This window comes from Meles meles, chromosome 4, assembly GCF_922984935.1.
Source record: "Meles meles chromosome 4, mMelMel3.1 paternal haplotype, whole genome shotgun sequence".
NCBI classification, from domain to species: domain Eukaryota; kingdom Metazoa; phylum Chordata; class Mammalia; order Carnivora; family Mustelidae; genus Meles; species Meles meles.
This window is the reverse complement of record NC_060069.1, coordinates 158,159,175-158,182,454: the sequence shown is the minus strand read 5'-3', so window position 1 is coordinate 158,182,454 and position 23,280 is coordinate 158,159,175.

Here is a 23,280-nt window from a genome sequence, read left to right as displayed (position 1 = left end):
TCCGACTTGGAAAGGTGAATTAATTTAATTTAATTAATTTGTTTTTGGAAAGGTGAATTTAGAAGGCCTGTGTGTGCAACAAAATTATAAGGATATTTTGGGTCTGAGGCAGCCAAATGTGGTTACCTGCAAAGGAAAGATGAAACCTGTGGACTGTTCTCCCCTGTGTGCGGACTTGGCAGTCAGTAGAGCACCCTGGGTAAAGGCTGGGGACATGTGTGTGGGTTTATGGGTTGCAGGAGGGGGGTTGTGAGCTAAAATCTATAGGAACAGTGTGCTAAAATATTTAAAGCTTTCAGGAGGTATGTCTGGGCATTTTGGAACTTGAGAGGGTGGTATCTGTAATACTTTGTTCGTTGTGGGAATATTAGAACATACACACAAATGAAAATATTTAAATCTTTCCACACTCAGACATTATGGCTACTGACATGGTGCATTTACTTCTAGAATAAGGGTGATTCCTTTATACATACTCTTTTTCCAGGAGTAGATCATATGATATAGGAAGTTTATATAACCTGGTTTGTTTGTTTCTTTTTACATGTTTCTGTTTAACATGTTGTAAATATCTGTCCATGTCAATAAATAGGTTTAATGAACCTATTCTTCTTTCTGCCACGTTATTTTAAGACTGTTCAGGATTCCACTGTAGGGTCTTATATTGGGATGGATTTAACCAGTCTTCTCTGTTGAGTATTTGCTCTGTTTTCCATTTTCTTTATTATAACCCCAGAGTCTGCTATCTTGGCTGGAGAACACAGATGCTTCGGCCCCATCACATATCAATTACATCTGACTCTCTTGGGGGTGAGGCCTAGAAGTCGGTATTCTCACCTGTCTTTAGGGCTGGAAATCATGGTTGCAAACCACACTGCACAGTTTTCCGAAGAGTAGGATACATTCTTGGAAGTGGACATGTGTGATCAGGGTCTGAATCTTCGTCTTTTGCTATACCCCTCCAACCTATCGTTCAGAAGCCTTTTCTTTTTCAACAGATTCACACTTTAAGCTCTAAGGCTTCTGGAGAGCAAAGGATGAAAGGGACTTTCACAGGGACTTGGGGGCGAGGTTTGTGTAATACCAAATAAGCACACAGAGCTGTTTGGCTTTTGCTGAGATTTTTGGTATTGTGACATGACCTAAATAAACAAATGACCATGAAGAAGAAAATCATGAAGAATGTATTTGGGGCCGGTTTCTCCCCAAGGAGTTTTGGTCAGACCACAGAGCAGACGCCACAGCCCTGGCCAGGAGCGAGGGACCGCACTACAGGACCAAGCTGTATGCCTCTCTGGGCTCCCAACCGTTCTGCAGAGATCTCCCACACCACACCCGCCAGGTGTCAGGTTTCTTCAGTCTGGAGGTCCTCTATGACTTTGATAACTTTTTACTTTAATTGCTATTGCTTTTTTTTTTTCAAAATAATAACAGATGCATAAAGTTAAGTAACGTTTCTGGGCTTATCATGAAAAAAATGCTCATTCTCTGCCCTCTACCTTCTTCAGTCATTTACCTCCTATTTATAAGTCCGGGGCTCCTGACTCTTCTTATGTTTTCAATTGGGATATTACCAATTTTCTATGAAGGACGCTGGAGTTGAATTCCCTCCCCTCCCTCCATCCTCCATTCCTCCATCCTTCCAGAGTAGTTAAGCAACAATGTCAGTCAGATTAATGTTCACTTCAAACATTATTGTAACTGTATAAATGGGAGAGGGGACCACACGATGGGCTGCGATTACATTTTGTCTTTTCCCAGATTTCATAACTGGGATTTGAGTGTTGCCTTCGTTTTCTAGGTACTTATCAAGAAGACTGCCTTCTGCGAGGTTGGCATCTCCTCTCCGGGTTGGGGGACACATGGGGCCATCTGTCAGGGCTGTGGAGGGAAGGAGAGAGGAGGACCCTTGGGAGAGCTGTGCTGGCAAGCTCGGGCAACCTGGCTGCTTCCAGACACACTGTTGCCCTGGGTCTTCATTCACTGTAAAGTCCAGGAAGATAAAGAATTGGAAATGCTTTTTATGCTGACCAGCCAACAGAAGCTAGTGGCTGAGCAGAACGGTCTTCATTTAGATATTCTCTTAGAATAGACCATCACTGGCAGGATGAGCTTTGGGTCACAGATGTGCCTCCCGTTGTGTAGCTTTCCACAGCACCTTTCCCTCTGTGGCTTGCTTTCTTTCCTCATTTAGGGCTTTTATGACTTAAGAGTCCATGATTCCGGGGCGCCTGGGTGGCTCAGTGGATTAAGCCGCTGCCTTCGGCTCAGGTCATGATCTCAGGGTCCTGGGATCGAGCCCCGCATCGGGCTCTCTGCTCCGCAGGAAGCCTGCTTCCTCCTCTCTCTCTGCCTCTCTCTCTGCCTGCATCTCTGCCTACTTGTGATCTCTTTCTCTGTCAAATAAATAAATAAAAATCTTAAAAAAACAAAAACAAAAACAAAAACATTTAAAAAAAAAAAAGAGTCCATGATTCCTGTCTGTAAACCGTCATGGGTATTTGTCTCTTCCCTTTTTGATGTTTGTCTTTTTATCTGATAAGTAGCCTTAAATAAATACTTGCTTCCTTCTAAGTAGGGAGGGTACCCAGACAGTGATCACCTGTCACTCCAAACACGGGGCCCCAGTCATCTGGATGGGATACTTTCTCCCGTTAGGCAGTTGGACCTGGAGAGGAACTCTGGATGACATCTTACGCCACGGCAGCTGTGGCCAAGGTGGGAGATCAGATATTGGATGGGCTTACAGGAGCCAAAGTCCATTCCTCCCTTGATAATCCCCTCGAAGATGAAAGGAAGGTTCCCTCAGGTTTGTATATTTCCAACTTTCATCTTCTTCTCACTCACAGGTGCTTCATTCCTTGGCTTGAGCAAATATCTTCAGGGGAAGGGAACCAGATGTCTCCTAAAAAAAATAAAAAATAAAAAGAATTATTTAGCTTGAGGAGACTTTTATTCAACTAAAATTGATTGTAAAAGCCAATAAACGCCCCTTCCCAGTGGAGTCAAACTCTTTGGGTGGAAGCCAGTGCACGCTTGCCCTGTCCTCTTCCACCTACCCCATTGTCCCCAGACACCCACTCCCATTGGAGACCAGTGGGAAAACCAGCTGACCTATTCTGTCCATTTCTTGTCTGAGAAAATAGTCACCTGCCAAAGTCCAATACGGCAGAACCTGTGATTGGCACACGGGGACTCTCACCCAATAACTCCTATCCTGTTTCTCATTCCAACCTGAGTCACGCGAGGGTCAACCCATTTGCACACACGTGGTGATAGTCCGAGGGGATTGCTATCACGTGACCCCAAACACGTGCCGCTCAGCTATCAGCTTTGCGGTCAACATTACCTAAACAGGGAAAGATTACTGCAAAGTGGTTGGTCATCACATTGTATTTTAAACTCAATAATTATGCTTTGAAAATATCACGTTCAGTGCTTTTGTGATGGTTTCTGAACTTGGGAAATGAGAATTTTTCTTCCCCCATAAGGGAAGACATGCCTGTAACCTTCTCTCATGATTTTTAAAAAATATTTAACTTTTTACTATTTATTTATCCGTGAATTTACTATATTTTTTTTGCTGGCTCAGCATAGGTTCTTTGTTTTTTTTATTGTTAAATTTTTACTTATTTATTTCTTTTTTAAAAGTGTGGCGCATTCTTTATAATTGATGAACCAGTATCAATATATTATTATTATCAATTCGAATCCATAGTTTACATTAGAGTGCACTCTGTGTTGTCTGTTCTGTGGGTCTGGACAAATGTGTAATGCCACGGATACGTCAGGGCAGTATCCTACTGGACAGTTTCACTGCCCTAAAAATCCTCTGTGCCACACTTGCTCGTCCCTCCCTTCCTTCCCCCAAACCCACAGCCAACACCGGCCTTGTTACTATCCCCATGGTTTTGCCTTTTCCAGAATGTCACAGGAGCTGGGATCACACAGCATGCAGCCTTCCCAGACGGCTTCTCTCACTTAGTACTAGGCATTAAGGTTCTGCATATCTCTCTGTGGTTGGAGAGTTTCCTTCTTTTCACGGCCAAGTAATACTCCCTGGCAGGATGACTGCAGCTTGCCTATTCCTTCCCCTATTGAAGGGTATCTTGGTTGCTTCCAGTTATCTTCAGCTGTTATCTTCGTGATGTGTTTCGTAGTTGGAATGACATTTCAGAGGGAAGGATACAGACTCTAGGTGAAATGTTGTGGGATTGTAATCAAAATCGAGATTCTAATAATGGCACATCAGAATGCATCCAAGCAAAAGGATCTGATTATTTTTGGTACAACAAGTGTTGCAGATTTCCCCTAGGTCTGTATCATTTTAGATCTTTGCTCGGGCGGTTGGCTGAAACCAGTAGTGAATTTGATCTCTGTGATTTGATCCCCAAATCACTCTGTGTACACAGGCATTCTCCCCAATCATTGTGTTTGAAAGCTGGACCTCATTATGTTTCTGGCTGGAGAGGTAGATTGTTGTCTACATGAGATCCTTAGAACCTAGTGTAGAAACTTCTCCTCGGCATTCTTAATGCTTGTATTGTCTTCCCCATGTAGTCCCGGGGTGGGGAAATCACCCCCTCCCTAAATGGTCCTTTCCATCTCAGTCTCATTCCATTTGTCAGCACGAGCTTCCTTAGACCTCAGAGGGTGTCTGTCATTGTGTCTACTTTTACCTTCTAGATTAACCCAGGAAGGCATCTGTTTTTGCTCATGACTGGTATGATTAACACCTACCACAGTGCTGGGTTCCTAGAAATCTTTCAATGAATATTTATCAAATAATTTCAAAACTGAATGAATGGATGAATATTTGATCGGCCTTCATGGATTTCAAATGCATATTTCCTTCAACATCTCTCTTTGTGGACAAAGTACAACTAGTTTTTTTAAACTTTATTTTATACAATACGTTTTTTTGAGCACTCATATATTGATTTTATTTTTCATGAACACTTTTTTTTTTTCTATCTGTGTTCTTCTTGAAAAGCCATGACCAGAATAGTCCCTAAGAAATCTGGGACCATTACGTTTTGGGATCTGGGCTCAATGCTTCCTTTGACTGTGTTCGCTTCGTAGCAGTCCCATTACACTGCCCTTGAAAACACTCATGTGTTTTCTTGGCATTAACTCCTGCCCCATCAAACCCCTGTCATTCAGTATATAGGGCAGCTCTTAAAAATTCAAGACAAAGAAAATAATCCAAGACTTCAAATTGTATCTTGTAGAATTAAAGAAGTTGCAGATAATATTTTTTTTAAAAAATATTTTATTTATTTATTTGACAGAGAGGCAGCAAGAGAGGGAACACAAGCAAGGAGAGTGGGAGAGGGAGAAGCAGGCTTCTACTGAGCAGAGAGCTCGATGTGGGGCTTGATCCCAGGATTCTCGGATCATGACCTGAGCCGAAGACAGATGCTTAACAACTGAGCTGCCCAGGCACCCCAGATAATATATTTTTTAAAATTCATATTATATTTTTTCATGTCCTAATAGGATTATTTTTTCATAAGTATATGCCACGTATTTTCATTAAGTTCACTTTCAATGATTTGGGTACAGGAATACTCTAATTTCAGGCATGGTCATGTTTGGAAATGTTAACTTTTAAAAAAAAATTTAGTACAGTTGACATCTAATAATAATTTGTAAATGGAACAAATAAAGCTTCTAAAATGATTTGACCTTAGAGAGCAATGCATGAGGCAGAAAAGTGAGAAGACAAAAAGAACTAAATTAACAAAACTCTAAACAAACCTGTGACAAGACATGAAGCCTAAAATGATTTCTACACACAGATGTACCGTGGAAGAAAGGATGTGGGTTCATTAATAGAGACAACATTTATGACTCTGTGCCAGCCAGTGGTTTAGGCTTTCCACATGTGAACCAGTGGAATCCCGTACAACAGCAACTATGGGAAGGCACATTTTAATGATTATTTTTTATTGTGGTAAAAGACACGTAACATCAGATGGACTGTCCTAACGCTTTTTAAGTGGATGGTTCATGTTGTTGTGAAGCAGACCTCCAGAACTTTTTCGTCTGGCAAGTCTGAAACTCCATCCTGGCCAAAGAACAGCTCCTCCCTCCGCTGCCTCATGGTCGCCCGCATGATACTTTCTGGCCCCTCCTGTCAATGGAATCGTAGTGCATTTGTTCTGATGTGACGGGCTTGTTTCCCTTAGCAGCGTGTCGTCCATGTTGCAGCATGAGACAAAATTTCCTTCCTTTTTAAGGCTGAATGCTATTCTATTGTCTGTATAGACCATTCTTTTTTAAAAGATTTTATTTATTTATTTGAGAGAGCGAGCGAGCACGAGTAGTGGGGTGTGAGGAGAGGGGTAAGGGGGGGGGAGAGGGTGAAGCAGGCTCCCCACTGAGCAGAGAGCCGGATGGGGGACTTGAACCCAGGACCCTGGGATCATGAGCTGTGCTCAAGGCAGATGCTTAACTGACTGAGCCACCCAGGTGCCCCAGCCACCTTTTTTTTTCCGGGTCCATTTGTCTGCTGAGGGACAGGGTGTTTCCTCCTCTAGTGAGGCTAGTGAGGCTTGCTGCTGTGGATATCTTTTTCAAGAACCTCTTTTGATTCCTTTGGGTGTCTACCAGCTGTGGCATTGCTGGATCGTAGGGTAATTCTATGTTTAATGTTTTGAGGAACCTCCATTGTTTCTTATTAACAGTTGTACCATTGTACAGTCCTGCCAGTACCGCACAGGGGCTTTGATTTTTCCACCTCCTGGTCAACACATGCCATTTCTGTTTCTTTTTTTTTTTTACTTTTTAATTTTATTAAAAATAAATAAATATTTTATTAAAATATTTTATTAAAAATAAAATTTGACTTTTATCTATTTTTATTTTTAATATTTTATAACATGTAATGTCTTATTTGCTTCAGGGGTTCGGGTCTGTGATGCGTCAGTTTTACACAATTCACAGAGCTCTCCGGAGCACATGCCCTCCCCATGTCCATCCGCCAGCCATTTTCTGTTTCTTAAAAAATTTTTATAGTAGCCATCCTAATGGGTGTGAGGTGGTATTTCATTGTGTTTTTGACCTGCACTTTTCTTTCTTTCTTTTTTAGTATTTTTATTTATTTTTGTGAGAGAGAGAGACCGATGTAGTGAGAGTGAGCTGGGGGTGGGGGAGGGGCAGAGAGGGAGGAGCAGACTCCCAGCTGAACAGCACGTGGCACTCGATCCCAGGACCCTGGGATCCTGACCTGCCTGAGCCGAAGCCAGACCTTTAACCCCCTTAACCGACTGAGCCACCCAGGCGCCCTGCCCTGCATTTTCTGATGCCTGGTGATATTGATGATTTGTCATATGCTTGTGAGTCACCTGTACATGGTGAGCAGTCGTACCACATCCGTTATATGCATAAGGAAGTCTGAGGAAGAAAGGTCAGTCGGTTGTTCTGAGCCCTATAGAGAGGAAAGGATGGAACCAGAATTTGAATCTGGAGGTGGAGCTACAGTTCCCGATTATAACCGCTGTGCTCTGTTTTATTTATTTATTTATTTATTTATTTTTTATTTCATTATTTAAAACCATTATTTTATTTATTAATTAATTATTTATTTATTATTATATTTTATTTTATTAATCTCCCACACATGTGCAGTGTGGGAGAATGCTGTTCTTTCAACTAGTTTTTCTTCTTCTTTTCAAAAAATATTTTATTTATTTATTTTGTGGGGGAAGGGCAAAGGGAGAGCAGGAGAGAAATTCAAGCAGACTCCCCCCTGAGCAGAGAGCCCCACAAAGGGCTTGATCTGAAACCAAGATTCCACATTCAACAGACTGAGCTACCCAGGCATTCCATCGAGTTGTTCTTTTCAAATGCTCTTCCTTATATTGGACTCATGATTGAACTTTGAGCACGGGGGTAGAAGAGAGCCCTTTCTACACCTTCTCTGCTTCCCTCCTTCTTTCCTTCCTTCCTTTCTTTCAGCACATTTGTATGGTGCACCTGTCTGGGTCAGGTGCTGTATGCAGGTCCTTGCAGAATGGCAAGGTGACCAGGACAGAGTATGGTAATCAAGGAAGTCACAGACAAATTTGGGCAATGAATAGGGTATCCATGTAATTTTTCTTTCCAAGCTAGGAATGAAAGAAGACTCCATAAATAATTCTCTTGACAACAGACTGTCTTGGACAAACTAGGTTGTGTGATTCAGAGATCAGGGATATATGAAAACTGTAATATGAGTTGGGTAATAAATGTTAAAAATAAGGGAAGGTTTAAAGCATTTTAGAACTTGAGAGCTGACTTTCTGTAGTGTGCCGGTGGAGTGATGAATCAGGCAGAAACCATTTAAGCTGGGTTTCCCAAGAGAAGCACCCTCTCCAGAACCTTCTATGGGATTTTGTTGCAGGCGCCGGGTCGGCAGTGCTTCCTGACTTGTAGTGCATCCTGCAGGAGACAGGAGATGCCAGGAGGCCTAAGCTGGGATGAGGGCCAGGGCTACCCAGGAGGTCGGGACAGGGGGACGGGTCTTTTTACTGCCATGGATAGATCTTTGCCAAGGTAGGGGTGGAAAAGTCACGGGAATCAGGTGTGCCTCTGCAGTAACACGGAGTTGTCCTAGTATTACTGAGGATTTTGTCCAAAGGAAAGGAAAGTAGTAAAAAGGAGGTCAAAATTGGGACCGCGCCATCTCTTAAAAAGGATGGGCAGGCTATAAAAGTCTTTCCAGGCTGTTAGTTATTTTGTCTCTCCTGCAGATGATATATATGGTAGCAACAGAATGTTAAGTTACCACTAAAAGCAAAATTTCCCCCTATGTGCTTTAAAGAGACGAGACATGTGGGCGTTTAGTGTTACTGATTCTTCCTGATGCCATTTTTTTTAAAACCAAATTTTCTATGACTCATAGGAACTCCCATTCTCTCTCTCAACTGTGAGAATATGTGAAACCTTGTGCTCAGCCTGAGAAATGTTCAAGCAAAGACAGCCTTAATGGAAAGCTCAGTGTTTCCAGTGTGGGGAACCCTGTGTTTGGAAGGTGCTAGGTTGTTGTTCCTGAGGGCGGGAGGTGCATGTGGTTGAGGGAGTTGGATGCCCAGAGTTAAGAAAACATTTCCCCACCTGAAACATTTGCAGTGGGCCGATGGGTCTTCCTGGTCTCTGCCAGCGCTGAATGCAGCCAGATTATAAGGGCTTTTTTATTTTTTTCCCCGTTTTTCAATTTCTATGAAATGGAGAGGATGAGGCATCCTTTATCTTTGTCTTTTTTTTTATTTTGTTCTTTTCCTCCCTCCCTCCCTCCTTTCCTTCCTTCCTCCTTCTCTTCTCTTCCCTTCCCTTCCCTTTCCTTTCCTTTCTCCTTTCGTTCCTCCCTTCCCTTCCCTCCCTCCCTCCTTCCTTTCTTCCCTCCTTTCTTTCTTTCTCTTTCCTTCTTTCTTTCTTTCTCTTTCCTTCTTTCTTTCTTTCTCTTTCTTTCTTTCTTTCTTTCTTTCTTTCTTTCTTTCTTTCTTTCTTTCTTTCTTTCTTTCTTTCTTTCTTTCTTTCTTTTCCAGGCTTCTCAATTCAACTACATGCCCTTCTTCCTTTGGGTAGGTGTCTGGTGAATAAATGTTTTTGTATGGCACGTCCCTGGATTCTTGCTGTTTTTCAAAGTGAGTTCATCCAAAGAGCAAGTACTCACTGGGTCACATTGTTTCTTAAAGTTCCCCCTTTTGGGGCACCTGGGTGGCTCCGTGGGTTAAGCCTCTGCCTTCGGCTCAGGTCAGGATCTCAGGGTCCTGGGATCGAGCCCTGCAATGGGCTTTCTGCTCAGCAGGGAGCCTGCTTCCCTCTCTCTCTCTGCCTGCCTCTCTGCCCACTTGTGATCTCTGTCTGGAATAAAAAAAAAAAAAGAAAGAAAAAGTTCCCCCTTTTTGCCCGTGATCCTATGAAACCTTGAAGAATTACAGCTTGGTGCCGAAAAACATTTTCAAGGTGATTTTCACGTGTATGAAGATGGCTTGTTGTCCGTCAGCACTCATTCTTCCCTTCTTCCTCAGTAACAGAACTCTGGCATGCTCCCCAAGAACAAAGACCACATTTCCCAGCTTCCCTTGTAGCTGAGTGCAGCTGGTGCTAGAATGTGAACAGAAGGGCCAGGTACAACTTCGGGAAGTATCCCTAAAGGGGAGGCTGGACTTTCGGGTAGAATCTTTAAAGGGTGCACACTCTCCCTTCCTTTATCCTTCCTACCTGCTGGATTGTTGATGTGATGGCTGGCATTGAGGCAGTTTTTTTGTGTCTGGCTTATTTCACTTAGCAGAGTGTCTTTAAGGTTCTTCTATGACACAGCATGTATGAGAATTTCATTCCTTTCTAGACTGAATAAATGCCATTATGTCTATAGCACATTTGGTTTATCCATTCATCTCTTGGTGGGAATTTGGGTTGTTTCTACATTTTGCCTGTTGTGAATAGGCTGCTGTGAGCATTGGTGTACAGGTATCTGTTCGATTCTCTGCTTTTAGTCCTTTTGTGTATAAACCCAGAAGTGGAATCACTGGATCATATGGCAATTCTAGTTTTCGAGGAGCTGCCCACCCTTTCACGGTGGCTGTACTATTTTACATTTCCACCAGTATTGCCCAAGTGTTCCAATTTTTTTACATGCTCACCAACACCTGGACTTTCTGCTACTTTGACAACGGCCATCCTAATAGGTGTGAAGTGATAACTCGGTATAATTTGGACTTGCATTTCCCAAATGATGAGTGATGTTGAAGATCTTTTCTTGTGCTTGTTGTCCATCTGTATGTCTGCTTTGCAGAAATGTCTGTTCAAGTCCTTTGCCAATTTTTTAAAAAATATTTTATTTATTTGACAGAGAGAAATCACAACTAGGCAGAGAGGCAGGCAGAGAGAGGAGGAAGTAGGCTCCCTGCGGAGCAGAGAGCCCGATGCGGGGCTAGATCCCAGGAACCTGAGATCATGACCTGAGCCGAAGGCAGGGGCTTTAACCCACTGAGCCACCCAGGCGCCCCTCCTTTGCCAATTTTTAAGTAGGGTTTCTTGTTTTTAAAAGAGACCATTATTATGTTTTTAATCAATTTATCTTCTGTCATTTACAAGTGAAATGAGCCTTAACTTTGAAACATTAGTGTTCAATTGTAAATGTTGTCCACCTAAAAACAGGTCCCTTCTTAGCATCAGTAGTGATAGTAATGGCAAAAATAACAATGATTAGTTTAGCACAGTTTGGGGGATAGGAGACTACTTTGGATGACATTTATACATGAAAGCTGTGTATTGCTGCTTTCCATATCTCTTGTTATTTTTTTAAAACTTTTTAAAAAATATTTTTTATTTATTTGACAGAGAGAAATCACAACTAGGCAGAGAGGCAGGCAGAGAGAGAGGAGGAAGCAGGCTCCCCACGGAGCAGAGAGCCCTATGTGGGGCTCGATCCCAGGACCCTGGGATCATGACCTGAGCCGAAGGCAGAGGCTTTAACCCATTGAGCCACCCAGGTGCCCCCATATCTCTTGTTAAAAGAGAAAAAAGTTAACAAATGCAGATACAAACTGATTATTTATTTTAAAAAATCGTGTAAAAATGCTTGACTGAGCCTGGTTGACTATGGGGTATGTCAGGAACTATTTTAAGAGCCTGAATCAGGCAGAAGGAAGTGATGGGGAGCTGGATAGGAGAGAAGTGGGGATGGGCGGTGAGGTGCTGTGTACCCCCTGTGAGGGCCTCCCACTACTATCGGAAGGAAACAGCCAGGTTCTTCCAGTTGCCAGATGGGTATGGCCAACTGTACTATGTTCACTCTCATCTGGTTGCAGACACATCCCAAGAGGAACACTCTGAGAAGTGGTGGGTATGCAGGTGGCTACTGGTCAGGGCCGCTGTGTGTTTTCATTGACCCCTTCCTCAGTCGTGAGGTCATCACATTCAGAGTGATGAGTTTGTGGTTCTGGGTAGCATATGGGGCTCATCCACAATTGATGGCTCACGTGGTCCCCTAGACGGGCATAGCTCTGGAGAATTGTTTTTAAACGGCTGACCTCATGCAACCCTTTTATTGACTCTGTGGTCTTTTGTTTCTTTCTGGCATGAGTGTAATTCAGTGTAGAAAAAAATTATAAGTACAGAGAAGCAAAAGGAAGAGGAAAAAAAGCTCCCTCTGACTTTCCTGAGAGTTAGCCACTATCATTATCTTGTTTTTATATATTTCCAGACCCTACGATGCATCATTGTAAAAGACATTGATTGAAGAAGCACTGCATCTCCTCCTTGCATAGGAGTGTTACAATATTTAAAAATTCTAAGGGGATCAGACAAATGAGCGAGTCCCTTCTTTAAAAAGCTGGAAAAACTGGCTTCTTAGGAAATGCTGAGTTCTTTTGTGCTCATCATTATAATATCACAAACTAAGGGTGGAAATACAGGGGCAGCTGGGTGGCTCAGTGGGTCAAGCATCTGACTCTTGGTTTTGGCTCAGGTCATGATCTCCGGGTTGTGAGATCGAGCCCATGTTGGGCTCCATGCTCAGAGGGGCGTCTGAAGATTCTCTCCCTCTCCCTCTTTCTCTCCCCCCAGTCATGCTCACTCTCTCTCTCTCTCTCAAATAAATAAATCAATTTAAAAACAATAAATGTAGCAATATTGAATGTAATTCACTAGCTTTCATGTCCTGTGTCACCAGGCATGTTGCTGAGTGGACATTGTTTTCTTTATGGTGGGACTTTCTCAAGCAAGGGAACGGTTTGCTGAGTGTGTTCAGTTGCACACCCCTTAGCAGGGCAGCTGTTCCACGCTCGGCTCCGCACCGAGGCTCTGCCAGCAACCCACACTGGGAGACCCCATTGTCTCGATCCCAGGGAAGTGGGGCTTGATTGATTCTTTCTGGGTCAATTCAAAAGCTGGATTCACCCAGCTTTTCCTAATAGACTTACTGGATGCATTGTTACATTAATGTCTGGACAATTTTATGTCCTTTGTACTGCTTCATAAGAAGCCTTCAAAAACAATCATTTGTTTGTTTGGTTTTAGTATGAAATTTGGACATCTGCTTCTGTTGCTTTTCAGTGAATACTATTTCTTGCAAATACTTTTTTTTTTGAGATTTTAGAAACCACTTTGAGTGTAAAATATTGCTTACACTTTCATTGTTTCATTGTTTCACTTGCCAATACATCTTTTCCCATGACATACAGTGTTCATCATCAGTTGCAACTGCGGAGTGGAGTTCAGTTGTAGGAGGGATCATACTTCCAGGTAAAACAAATACAATGTTTTCATCTTACTTTCTTCAAAAGAAGAAATTTTTTTTTTTCTTTGTCATCGTTTGGTTTCCTGGGATTGCCACATTCAGAGAAGAGGTGTTTTCTCTCGACCAAAAAGAGGCCATCAGTAAATTAGGGTTGTAAATAAATAATACACATTTTATTTTCCTTATTGAGTTGCAGTGTAACTCTACATTTAGAAAGGATGGTATGCCTTAAAAAAGATGTAAAAATGACAAGTCATAAAAATAGCTATATGCTTACTTTTCCCCTCATTTTAAAATACATTTTTGGCTTGTACTTGACACATTAAGTTTTAAATGTCAGACACTATGAGGAGACCATACCAGTGCATGACCTCAGTGGCTCGCAGTGTGACTTCTGAGCTGTCTATACCCTGTTTGGAGGAATAGGTCCACGGAGTACATGTTTGATGTCACAGTGATGTCACATTGCTGTTAAACTTTCCAAACCCTTCTCCCTTGGTGTCCATCTCTCATCCTGGTTGAAGAATGAACATTTTGCCAGTTGGCAGGTGGCCCACGGACCACACTTTGAGCACCAGTGTTGCAGAAGAGATTGGGGTTCACAGGTGACTCAGAATTCAGTCTGTCGGTCAGTACATTTATTTAAATGAGGTTCAAATATTATTCTTATTATCGTGGGCTTTTTGGGGGCTGCTCTGATGAGTTTATCTCAGATGATTCTAAATAGTCACCATAATGCTAACAGTATTAATTAATTCAGTGCGGAATACTCTGCTTTCCATAAAGCAGCTGGTGCAAGAACCGTGCTTTTATTGTAGACCTATTCAAAAATAAAGTGTTGATGCGAAAACCAAGAGAAGTTGGATCTTGAAGCCAACTCTCCAGCATCAAGCTGACTTAAGACTTCTTTTTTTCTTTTTGGCTTCTTGGAAGCAGTGCCTCACCCCATGCTCAAGTTTTTTTTTTTTTTTTAAAGATTTTATTTATTTATTTGACAGAGAGAGATCACAAGTAGATAGAGAGGCAGGCAGAGAGAGAGGAGGAAGCAGGCTCCCCACGGAGCAGAGAGCCTGATGCGGGGCTCGATCCCAGGACCCTGAGATCATGACCTGAGCTGAAGGCAGCGGCTTAACCCACTGAGCCACCCAGGCCCCCATCCCCATGCTCAAGTTTGAGGTCATGTTTTGCCTTGTGTTTTTGAGCCAGGGAATGTTCCCTCTCTCAGCTCCTCAGTGAGCACCTTGACAGATAGTTCTTCCTAATGGGATGTGGATTTGACTTCTTTCCCAGAGAACAAGGCAGTGCATATAAGGAGAGGCCACATAGGTGATATTTAAAAGATTAGCAAATCTTTGAAACTAATGATACAAGCAGAACAAATCACGATGTTTTTCTTCTCTCTCTCTCTCTCTCTTTTTTTTTTTTTTTTTGCTTTTGATGTCTTTTTTGCTTTTAATCTCAGGCAGAGCAAGATTACGTAGCAGAAGACTATGTTTTATTTTTCAATATTGCTGAGTTCCTACAAGGTAATTCAAGAGATCATATATATATATATATTTTTTTTCTATTTAACCAATTAACAATTTATTTTTGTTATTAGTTTCAGGGGTAGACTTTAGTGATTCATCAGTTGCATATAACACCCAGTGCTCATTCCGTCATGTGCCCTCCTTAATGCCCATCCCTCAGTTACCCCATCTCCCATCCACCTCTCCTCCAGCAACCCTCGGTTTTTTCCGAGAGTTAAGAGTCTCTTGTGGTTTGCCTCCATCTAAGTTTTCATCTTATTTTATTTCTCCTTCCTTTCCCTTATGTTTATCTGTTTTGCTTCTTAAATTTCACACGAGTGAAATTACACAATAATTGTCTTTCTCTGACTGATTTATTTCCCTTAGTGTAATACCCTCGAGTTCTACCCACATGCTTGAAAATGACAACATTTCATTTTTTTAAAAGTATTTATTTATTTATTTATTTATTTGACAGAGAGAAATTACAAGTAGGCAGAGAGAGGCAGGCAGAGTGAGGGGGAAGCAGGCTCCCTGCTGAGCAGAGAGCCTGATGCAGGGCTTAATCCCAGGACCCTGAGATCACGACCCGAGCCGAAGGCAGAGGCTTAACCCACTGAGCCACCCAGGCGCCCTACAACATTTCATTTTTGATGGCTAAGTAATACTCCATTGTATCTATGTCTCGCATCTTCTTTATCCATTCATCTGTCAACGGACGTCTGGGCTCTTTCCATAGTTTGGCTATTGTGGACATTCCTGCCATAAACATTCAGGTGCACGTGCCCCTTCGGATCACTACATTTGTATCTTTGGGGTAAATAGCCAGTAGTGTGATTGCAGAGTCGTAGGGTAACTCTATTTTCAACTTTTTGTGGAACCTCCATGCTGTTTTCCAGAGTGGTTGCACCAGCTTGCATTCCCACCAACAGTGTAGGAGGGTTCCCCTTTCTCCACATCTTCGCCAGCATCCGTCGTTTCCTGACTTGTTAATTTTAGCCATTCTGACTGGTGTGAGGTGGAATCTCATTGTGGTTTTGATTTGTATTTCTGGGATGCTGAGTGATGTTGAGCATCTTTTCATGTGCCCGTTGGCCATGATTTTCAAACCTTCACCTCTAAGAGAGAAATTTATATATTTCTCAATTTTTCATTCTTCCGTCATGAACTTCATGAACTTTCTGTTCTTCCTTCATGAAATTTCTTCATGAAGTAGGGCTGAAAATGAATGTTCTGAATGAAGTAAGTAAGTGTTTTTGGCGCATGCCTTTATCTTTAAAGACAACGGCTTCGTGCCGTAAGGTGTGCCTAGAGTTTATTTCTGTTCTAAAAACAATTCTCAAAGGACGTAGGTGGGTTGACGTGTGAAACTACTTCTTTCCTCTTTGAGTAGTTATCATATCACATTGTCTTTTGGGGGCAGTGTAGCAAGAATGTAATGTGAATGTACATGAATATACATTTTTATTTCATTCACTTGTGGGTTCATTCAGCATTCTCAAAGTAGGTTTTCCATGTGCTAGAATTTTTGCTGGATGTTGGGGATACGAACATAAAAAGGCTCTCTTTTTAGAGTGTTCACAGTGCCATGGGGGAGGCAGCCTCATGCCTAGAGATCTCTAGCATGTGGTGATAAGGGCTCTGGTGAAAGTAACTCATGGGAGCACCTGCTGTATTTCAAGTATTATTCTCAGCGCTTTCCATTTCTTAAAGTGTCTGATCAACGCCACAGCGTTATCAAGCAGGTGCAGAGGAAGCCATCTGAGAGGCAGAAGAGTTAAGTGGTCCCTGGGGCACACAGCTGGTGAGTGGGGGAGCTGTGATTCAAAGCTATCCAGCGGAGCTGTGCTCCCCACTCCACGTGAGGATGGACTCAGGCAGGTGCTCTAGGAGGAGCCACTGAAGGGATGTTTCACTGAGACTGCCCAGCGGTCAGGGCTGGCTTCCCAGAAGGACTGGTACACGCATTGGTTGTGAAGGGCAAACAGGAATTATCTGGGATGAGTAGGGAGGTGGATTCTGAGTCCTATATGCAAAGCGTGCTGCTGGAGTGCTTGGTGCATCCTGGGGACAGCCAGCCAGCGGTACACCAAGGCTGGACCACACTATGGGTGATGGAATGGTGGCCAGGGATGACCCAGAAGGTAGAAGTGAGGACCTCTGAGTCATGCTGGCAGCTTCACTTAGAACTTTTCTCCAAGGCTTCAAATGCAGCCTGGAGAAGAAACCCAAGATGCTTTTTTTCTTTTTAAATTTAAAGATTTTATTTATTTATTTGACAGACAGAGATCACAAGTAGGTAGAGAGGCAGGCACGGGGGGGGGGGGGGGGAAGCAGGCTCCCTGCTGAGCAGAAAGCCTGAGGTGGGGCTCGATCCCAGGACCCTGGGACCACAACCCGAGCTGAAGGCAGAGGCTTCAACCTACTGAACCACCCAGGTGCCCCCTAAGGTGCTTTAATCAATGGTTTCACTATTCAAAATGAAACACATCTCAAGAATGTTTTTATTTGATACGTGATGACTATGACTCTGAGAGCTTTAAAAGTTATTGTAAAAATTTTGCTTGGGAAGAAATGACTCATCTGAATGTGTTTTATCAAAGGTACAGTGGAGATGCCCTTTAAGGGATCTAATGGCTGGGCTTAGCACTGCCCGGTTTATTTATGGAACGATGCTGCTTGGGTGTCGAAGGTATGGTGCCCAAATGCAGAGATTCATTTCAAATGCAATTCCTCCCAGGCGGGTGAAATTCTATACCTTAGTCCTATGGTTGCTGTCTGTGCAAAGCCATGCATGTACTTCATTTCTAAAAGGGGGTGCCTCGGTGTCTAGGACTTTGGTTCTCTGCTCCGGGGATGTAAAAAACGAGCTAAAACATGGAAGAGCCCTATTACGAGGTAATACTGCAGAATGCATTACTGTCAGGTGACAAAACCCTCAAACAGGTAGGTTTGTGAAGAGACAAGGGTCAGGTGAAGAGCTAAGTGAACTCATTATATTTTGAGTGTGACCAAATTTGCAGAGATAATTTACAAAAGTCTTAAATTTGGCTCTTGTTCTCCATGTCTTAATCCAGTCTGCACTGCAGGAGAAATGAACCTTGATTTCCATTTTCTCTCTGTTTACTTCATTGTGCATGTGTGTGTGTGCACCCATGTGCATGTGTGTGTGTGTGTGTGTGTGTTAGCTATTTGACATTGAAAGAGTCCCAAGAAGCCTTTTGCTCAAGAATGGGAGAGCCTCCTTTTCCTGGATGTAAGCCAGCTTTCAATCTCCTGCATTGATCTGGTTCAGAATGCAAAGAAGAATGCTATTTGGCAAGTTGCATTTGATCATGGAGAGTGAAAAGCCCAGATTTTGGTTAAAATGAGGGTATATCTGCTGTCATGACTGAGCTGATGGCCCGTGACAGGTGTAGTGGTGCAGTGGATGGTGGCATCTTCCAGGATGGGCCCACCTCTCTTCCTGAGCCCTCTGGGCATGAGCCCGAGTCCTGGAGGCCCCTGGGTCAGTCTACCTTACAGAGCAGTCTCCTGTTTCCCTGGGGCTTGAAGGCCGTCTCTGCCCTCTGTCCCTTCCTGGGCTTGCACACTCCATGAGTCATGGACTTGATGCCAGCCCGCTGAAGGCCACTGTTGTTCGGGGTTCACCTGCGCATACATGAGCCTGGCTCTGTTGGCTCATGAGTCTCGTGGGTATTTGTTGAACTGAGCAGCCACCATGACTCATGTCAGAACTCCTCTTCAGAGAGGGTTTTCTTGGAAAAGTGCTCAGGTGGACTGAGGTGGAGAACCCCAAGCCAAGTCTAGAAGTTTCAGTAGCACACTTGAGCCAATTCATGGTCTTACCTTGGGCTGACCTTGGAGAGCCACCTGGAACTCTCTTAAGGGTCAGCAGACTGGAATCTGGAATCTTCAAGGTAGACTCAGCTTGGGTTTTGGATGTCCCTGCTGGGGGACTGCTTTCAATCATGCATTAGACAGCTTTTGCTGCAGTAACAAACAGCCCCCCAAATCTCAGTGCCTCATAGTAGCAAATATTTATTTCTCATTCGAATGTTGCTCTGTTGGGCCCATCTGGGCTCCATGGGGCTCCATTTTGGGTCCACGCTGGTAAGGCAGCAGGTCTCTGGAGCATGCTTTTCTCTTGGCAGTGGGAGGAAGTGTAAGGGTAAGTAGAAGCCTGTCATTCCTCTTCAGGTAGCCACCTGGAACGGGACGTGGTCCCTTTTGCCCACATTGATTGGTCAAAGTGAGGCATGTGGCCATGCTCAAATCTAAGGGAGAGGCAAGTATACTCTGGGCACTGGAAGGCAAAATCAAGTCACAAGACCACAAGAACTGCATTATCCTACCATGGGAAGGAGGGAATGAAGAGTTGGAACCATAATCCAATCTGTCTCAGTCAATTTATCGCAGAAAGGGGTTTGTGTGTTCCTTGGAGCGACCTCATCCAGCCAATGGCTTCCAGTCCTACTCATGTGCCGATGACTTCCCTTATTTCCATGGCTGACCATCCTCCATCCTCAAATTCCAATATCCAACCGTTGACTTGGCATTTCAATTGGATACTGAGAGTCTATCTTTTTTTTTTTAAGATATTATTTATTTATTTGAGAGAGAGAGAGAGAGAGAGAGTGAGCACAGGCAGGGGTTGCAGAGGGAGAGGGAGAAGCAAGCTCCCCACTGAGCAGGGAGACTGAGCAGGGAGACTGATGTGGGACTCGATCCCAGGACCTTAGGATCATGATCTGAGCCAAAGGCAGATGCTTAGCCAACTGAGCCACCCAGGCACCCCTCCCCCCCGCCATGGGCATCTTTAAACTTGTTCCTCCAGTAGTCTGTGTTCTCTTAAATTGTGAAAATGCTCAACGTCATCCTCAACTCTTCACCCCTAGGGGGGGTCAGCAGTGAAGAGTATTAGTGTACGTTTAAGTTCCTTCTCACCAAACAACCTTTGCTTGGTGAGTCTATGTAAGTAGCTTTCAAGTGGATTCCACTTTCCAAGCTCTTCAGACCTTTTGTTTCAGGACCAAATTTACTGGGCTGCTGCCCACCCAGCCCCAACTCTGCAATGGGAAACTTGAATTAACCTCAGACTGGTGGGCAGGAAGACCTGCCTTTGGATAAAATGGGGTGCTGGAGTCCCCATCTGAATCCACATGTTTCTCTCTCCCAAGTCCATGCTTCTTCCCTTCCAAGATGGCACTGATAATACCAGCTGCTTGTGGAATCCTTAAAATACTGATGATGGGCAGGGGCGCCTGGGTGGCTCAGTGGGTTAAGCCTCTGCCTTTGGCTCAGGTCATGATCTCACGTTCATGGGATCGAGTCCCGCATTGGGCTCTGCTCAACAGGGAGTCTGCTTCCCCTGTTCTCTCTGCCTGCTTCTCTGCCAACTTGTGATCTCTCTCTCTCTCTCTCTCTGACAAATAAATAAATAAAATCTTTAAAAAAATAAAAAATATTGATGATGGGCACATTTTAATGGTTTAGAATATCTATTCCTTACATAGGAGAAAATGTAGGCTTGTTTAAAAGTCAGTAAGGCCAGCGTTCTCTTTCTTTGGTCATTTTCAGATGGTGACATTGTGCCTTCTGCAGACAGATTGGCTGAAGGGCTACGGAATGCATTGGGGTTCTGTAGCTACAAACCAAAGGCCCATTTGGCCAGCATACATGGGCAGGATAGTTGAATTGGCAATGGTTTTAGTCCTTGGAGTAATGAGCAGGAACAAAAGAACAAATCATAGCTTTTTTGCAGCACAATCTCTCCACCCCCTAAAACAACCCAAGCCCACAACTGACCACATAAAACCAGACCAGACCAAAGAGCCAAGGAGCAGAAGATCCTTGCTGAAGACACTGGGTCACATAGAGGGAATATAATACTGATTTATGGATTCTCTTTATCTAACACTTAAAATGCTGATTTACAGAGGGAACACAGCCCAGATACTCTGACAGAGTCCAGCACTTTCGCTTGGCTGGTGTTCTGTGGATTTTCAATGGGCCTTTCACTGTGTATTTTCCCACTCAAGTGTGTAAAGCTTTTTGAGTTGGAATTGCACTAAGCACATTCGAGACTCTTCCAAAGATTACAAACTTTATCAAGTGTCCCCTTTCCTTTTGGGATTGATTCCAGCAATTAGACCATAGCCTACCCATTTTTCTTCCTCTTTTGTTTTTGGCGGTGTTCTCATAATAACGGTGATGAATTGTATCTCAGGATAAAATTAATGCTCCCAGTACTGGAAAGTGATGGCAATGATGCTACTTTAAGCCAGAATACCATAAATTCATGGCTAAAACAGTGTGCTGAGATGGGACAACAGCTTGACTAGCTAATTTATGAAGCCATAAGGCTGGTAATAAATTGTGGTCCTATAAACTCTGTCAGGCAATGTAGATTGAAATATAATAGATTCATCTGGGTCTCCTGAGTTATCCCCATTAGCTAGAATCTCAGAAAAGTGTTGCTCTTTGGTTTGCGCCAATCTCAGATCTCTGGCACCTATCACCCCCCTCCAATGGAAGACCATGGGTCACAATTTTCATGAGCTCAGAGGCCAGGTAGGGAAGTAGGCTAGGACTGCAGTGAAATTGGGTGGCAGAGGGACCGGGAGGAAGGAGGGGAGGATGAAGAAATGACACTTCTTGGGAAGAGTTCATTTGTTAGCACCAAAGGCTCTGGACACCAGGAGGTGGGCCATAGTTCTGGATCCCTTCAGCTTAGGAAGCTAGAGTCCTTGAAGTACTTTCAGCTCCATGTCTGGGCTGCTTGGGGAGTGAGGAAGGAACTGGGTCCACGGGTCAAGTCCATCACTGATGCCTTCAGGGGAAGTGGAAGGCAACAGATCACAGAGCCTGAATTTGATTTGATTTGGAAGATCTGGTCAACCCAGTGGTTTTCCCACTTAATGCAGCTTTGCATGACCTGGTCGAATTACATCTTAATAGTGTAGGGTCCTTTGCGATTCTTTCCTCAGAGACTATCTTTGATTTATTAAGTGCTACCTAAATTTTCAGAGCTGGGCTTGACTCTCTGAAACACAGTTAGACCCGCTTGATTGTCCCAGCCCCCTGGCGGGAGGGTAAGTATGATTTTATTCTCATTTGATAGTTGTGAAACGGAGGCACAAAGTCATAACCTGGCCAGTGTCGTGCTGCTGCTGAGTGGCAGAGAGGAGCTGGAACACGTTTCAATTGATTAACTCACCTTCCTCTCCAGGGACTCTGTTTTCTCAGCAGAAGGCAATGCTGGGGGGTCTTGGGTCTCCTCTCGCTGTTTTCCTGTGCTGGTGTTGGCACAGCGACATCACCAACAGGCCATTGGCTTTTGGTGGAAGAATCTTCTGAAGGGATCAGGATAACCCATTTTATTGTTATGTTTTGAAAACTCTTTGTTCATTTTTCTTTCTTTTCCTTTTTTGGTCCCCAAATGAGGGAACTTGCTTGTTCTTGTCCACCTTATAGTTACGTAGGCTTAAAATGTCACCAAACAAGCCTCTTGCTTTTGGGGCCAAAGAATGTCTGTTAGTTTCATCTGATCTCTGTTGCCTGTGTCACTTTTTCATCGTCGCTTGCAATTTGAAGGGACATGCGTGGTTCTACCAGGTCATGATTCTGATGTTTGCTGCCTCTGTCCCTACCTTCTCCGGAATGCATCTGTTTCTTCACAGATCATCTTTCTGCCCTGCTGTTGCAAAGGCTGAAAGATAACTTCCGCCGCTCAAAGACCCCCGCGAGGGGGGAGGGTCTTGCTTCCAGCTTCTGGTTGGAGCTGGGCTGTTGCAATGGATTCTGCTCATCTCCCCCATGGGGCTTTGCTTGATTTTCTGTGTTCTTTTCCCTTCTAGTCCAACTAGTGGTGTTCTAGAACCCTCTATCCCTGTCCTCTCGTATTGACAAGTAAGTGAAGGTTGTAAGTGGTGTGCGGAGCCTCAGTCCCTCTTCCCTTTATTCTTCTAGCCACGGCTCCCAGCTGACTCATTGCCACCAGCTGCCCCTCCCCTCTGCCTGCAGCCATCTGGGAGGGTGTCTGCACAGGGTACAGGAACGGCCTGCCTTTCTTGCCATTGCCACCCTGCTGAGGACAGGGGTTTCTCCTGCGACTCCCTCAGTAACGTACTCTCAGCAAACTCTAGGAAGCCACAACAGCAAAAGGTCTCCAGTTTGAATCTGAACCCAGGACTCCACATGTTTACAGTGAACTGGGAATAATGCTGAGCTGTTGGAAATCTCCACATCACCTACGTGAAATACAAGCTTTCCCGGTGACTCAAGTCGTTATGTGCAATAGAGATGGATACAGGGACGCCTGGGGGGCTCCGTCAGTGAAGCATCTGCCTTTGGCTCAGGTCAAGATCTCAGGGTCCTGGGATCGAGCCCCACGTTGGGCTCCCTGTTCAGTGGAGAGTCTGCTTCTCCTTCTGTCTGTGCTCCTCCAGCTTGTGTTCTCTCTGTCGAATAAGTAAATAATATCTTAAAAAAAAAAAAAAAAAGAAATGGGTGAGGGGCACCTGGCTGGCTCACTTAGTG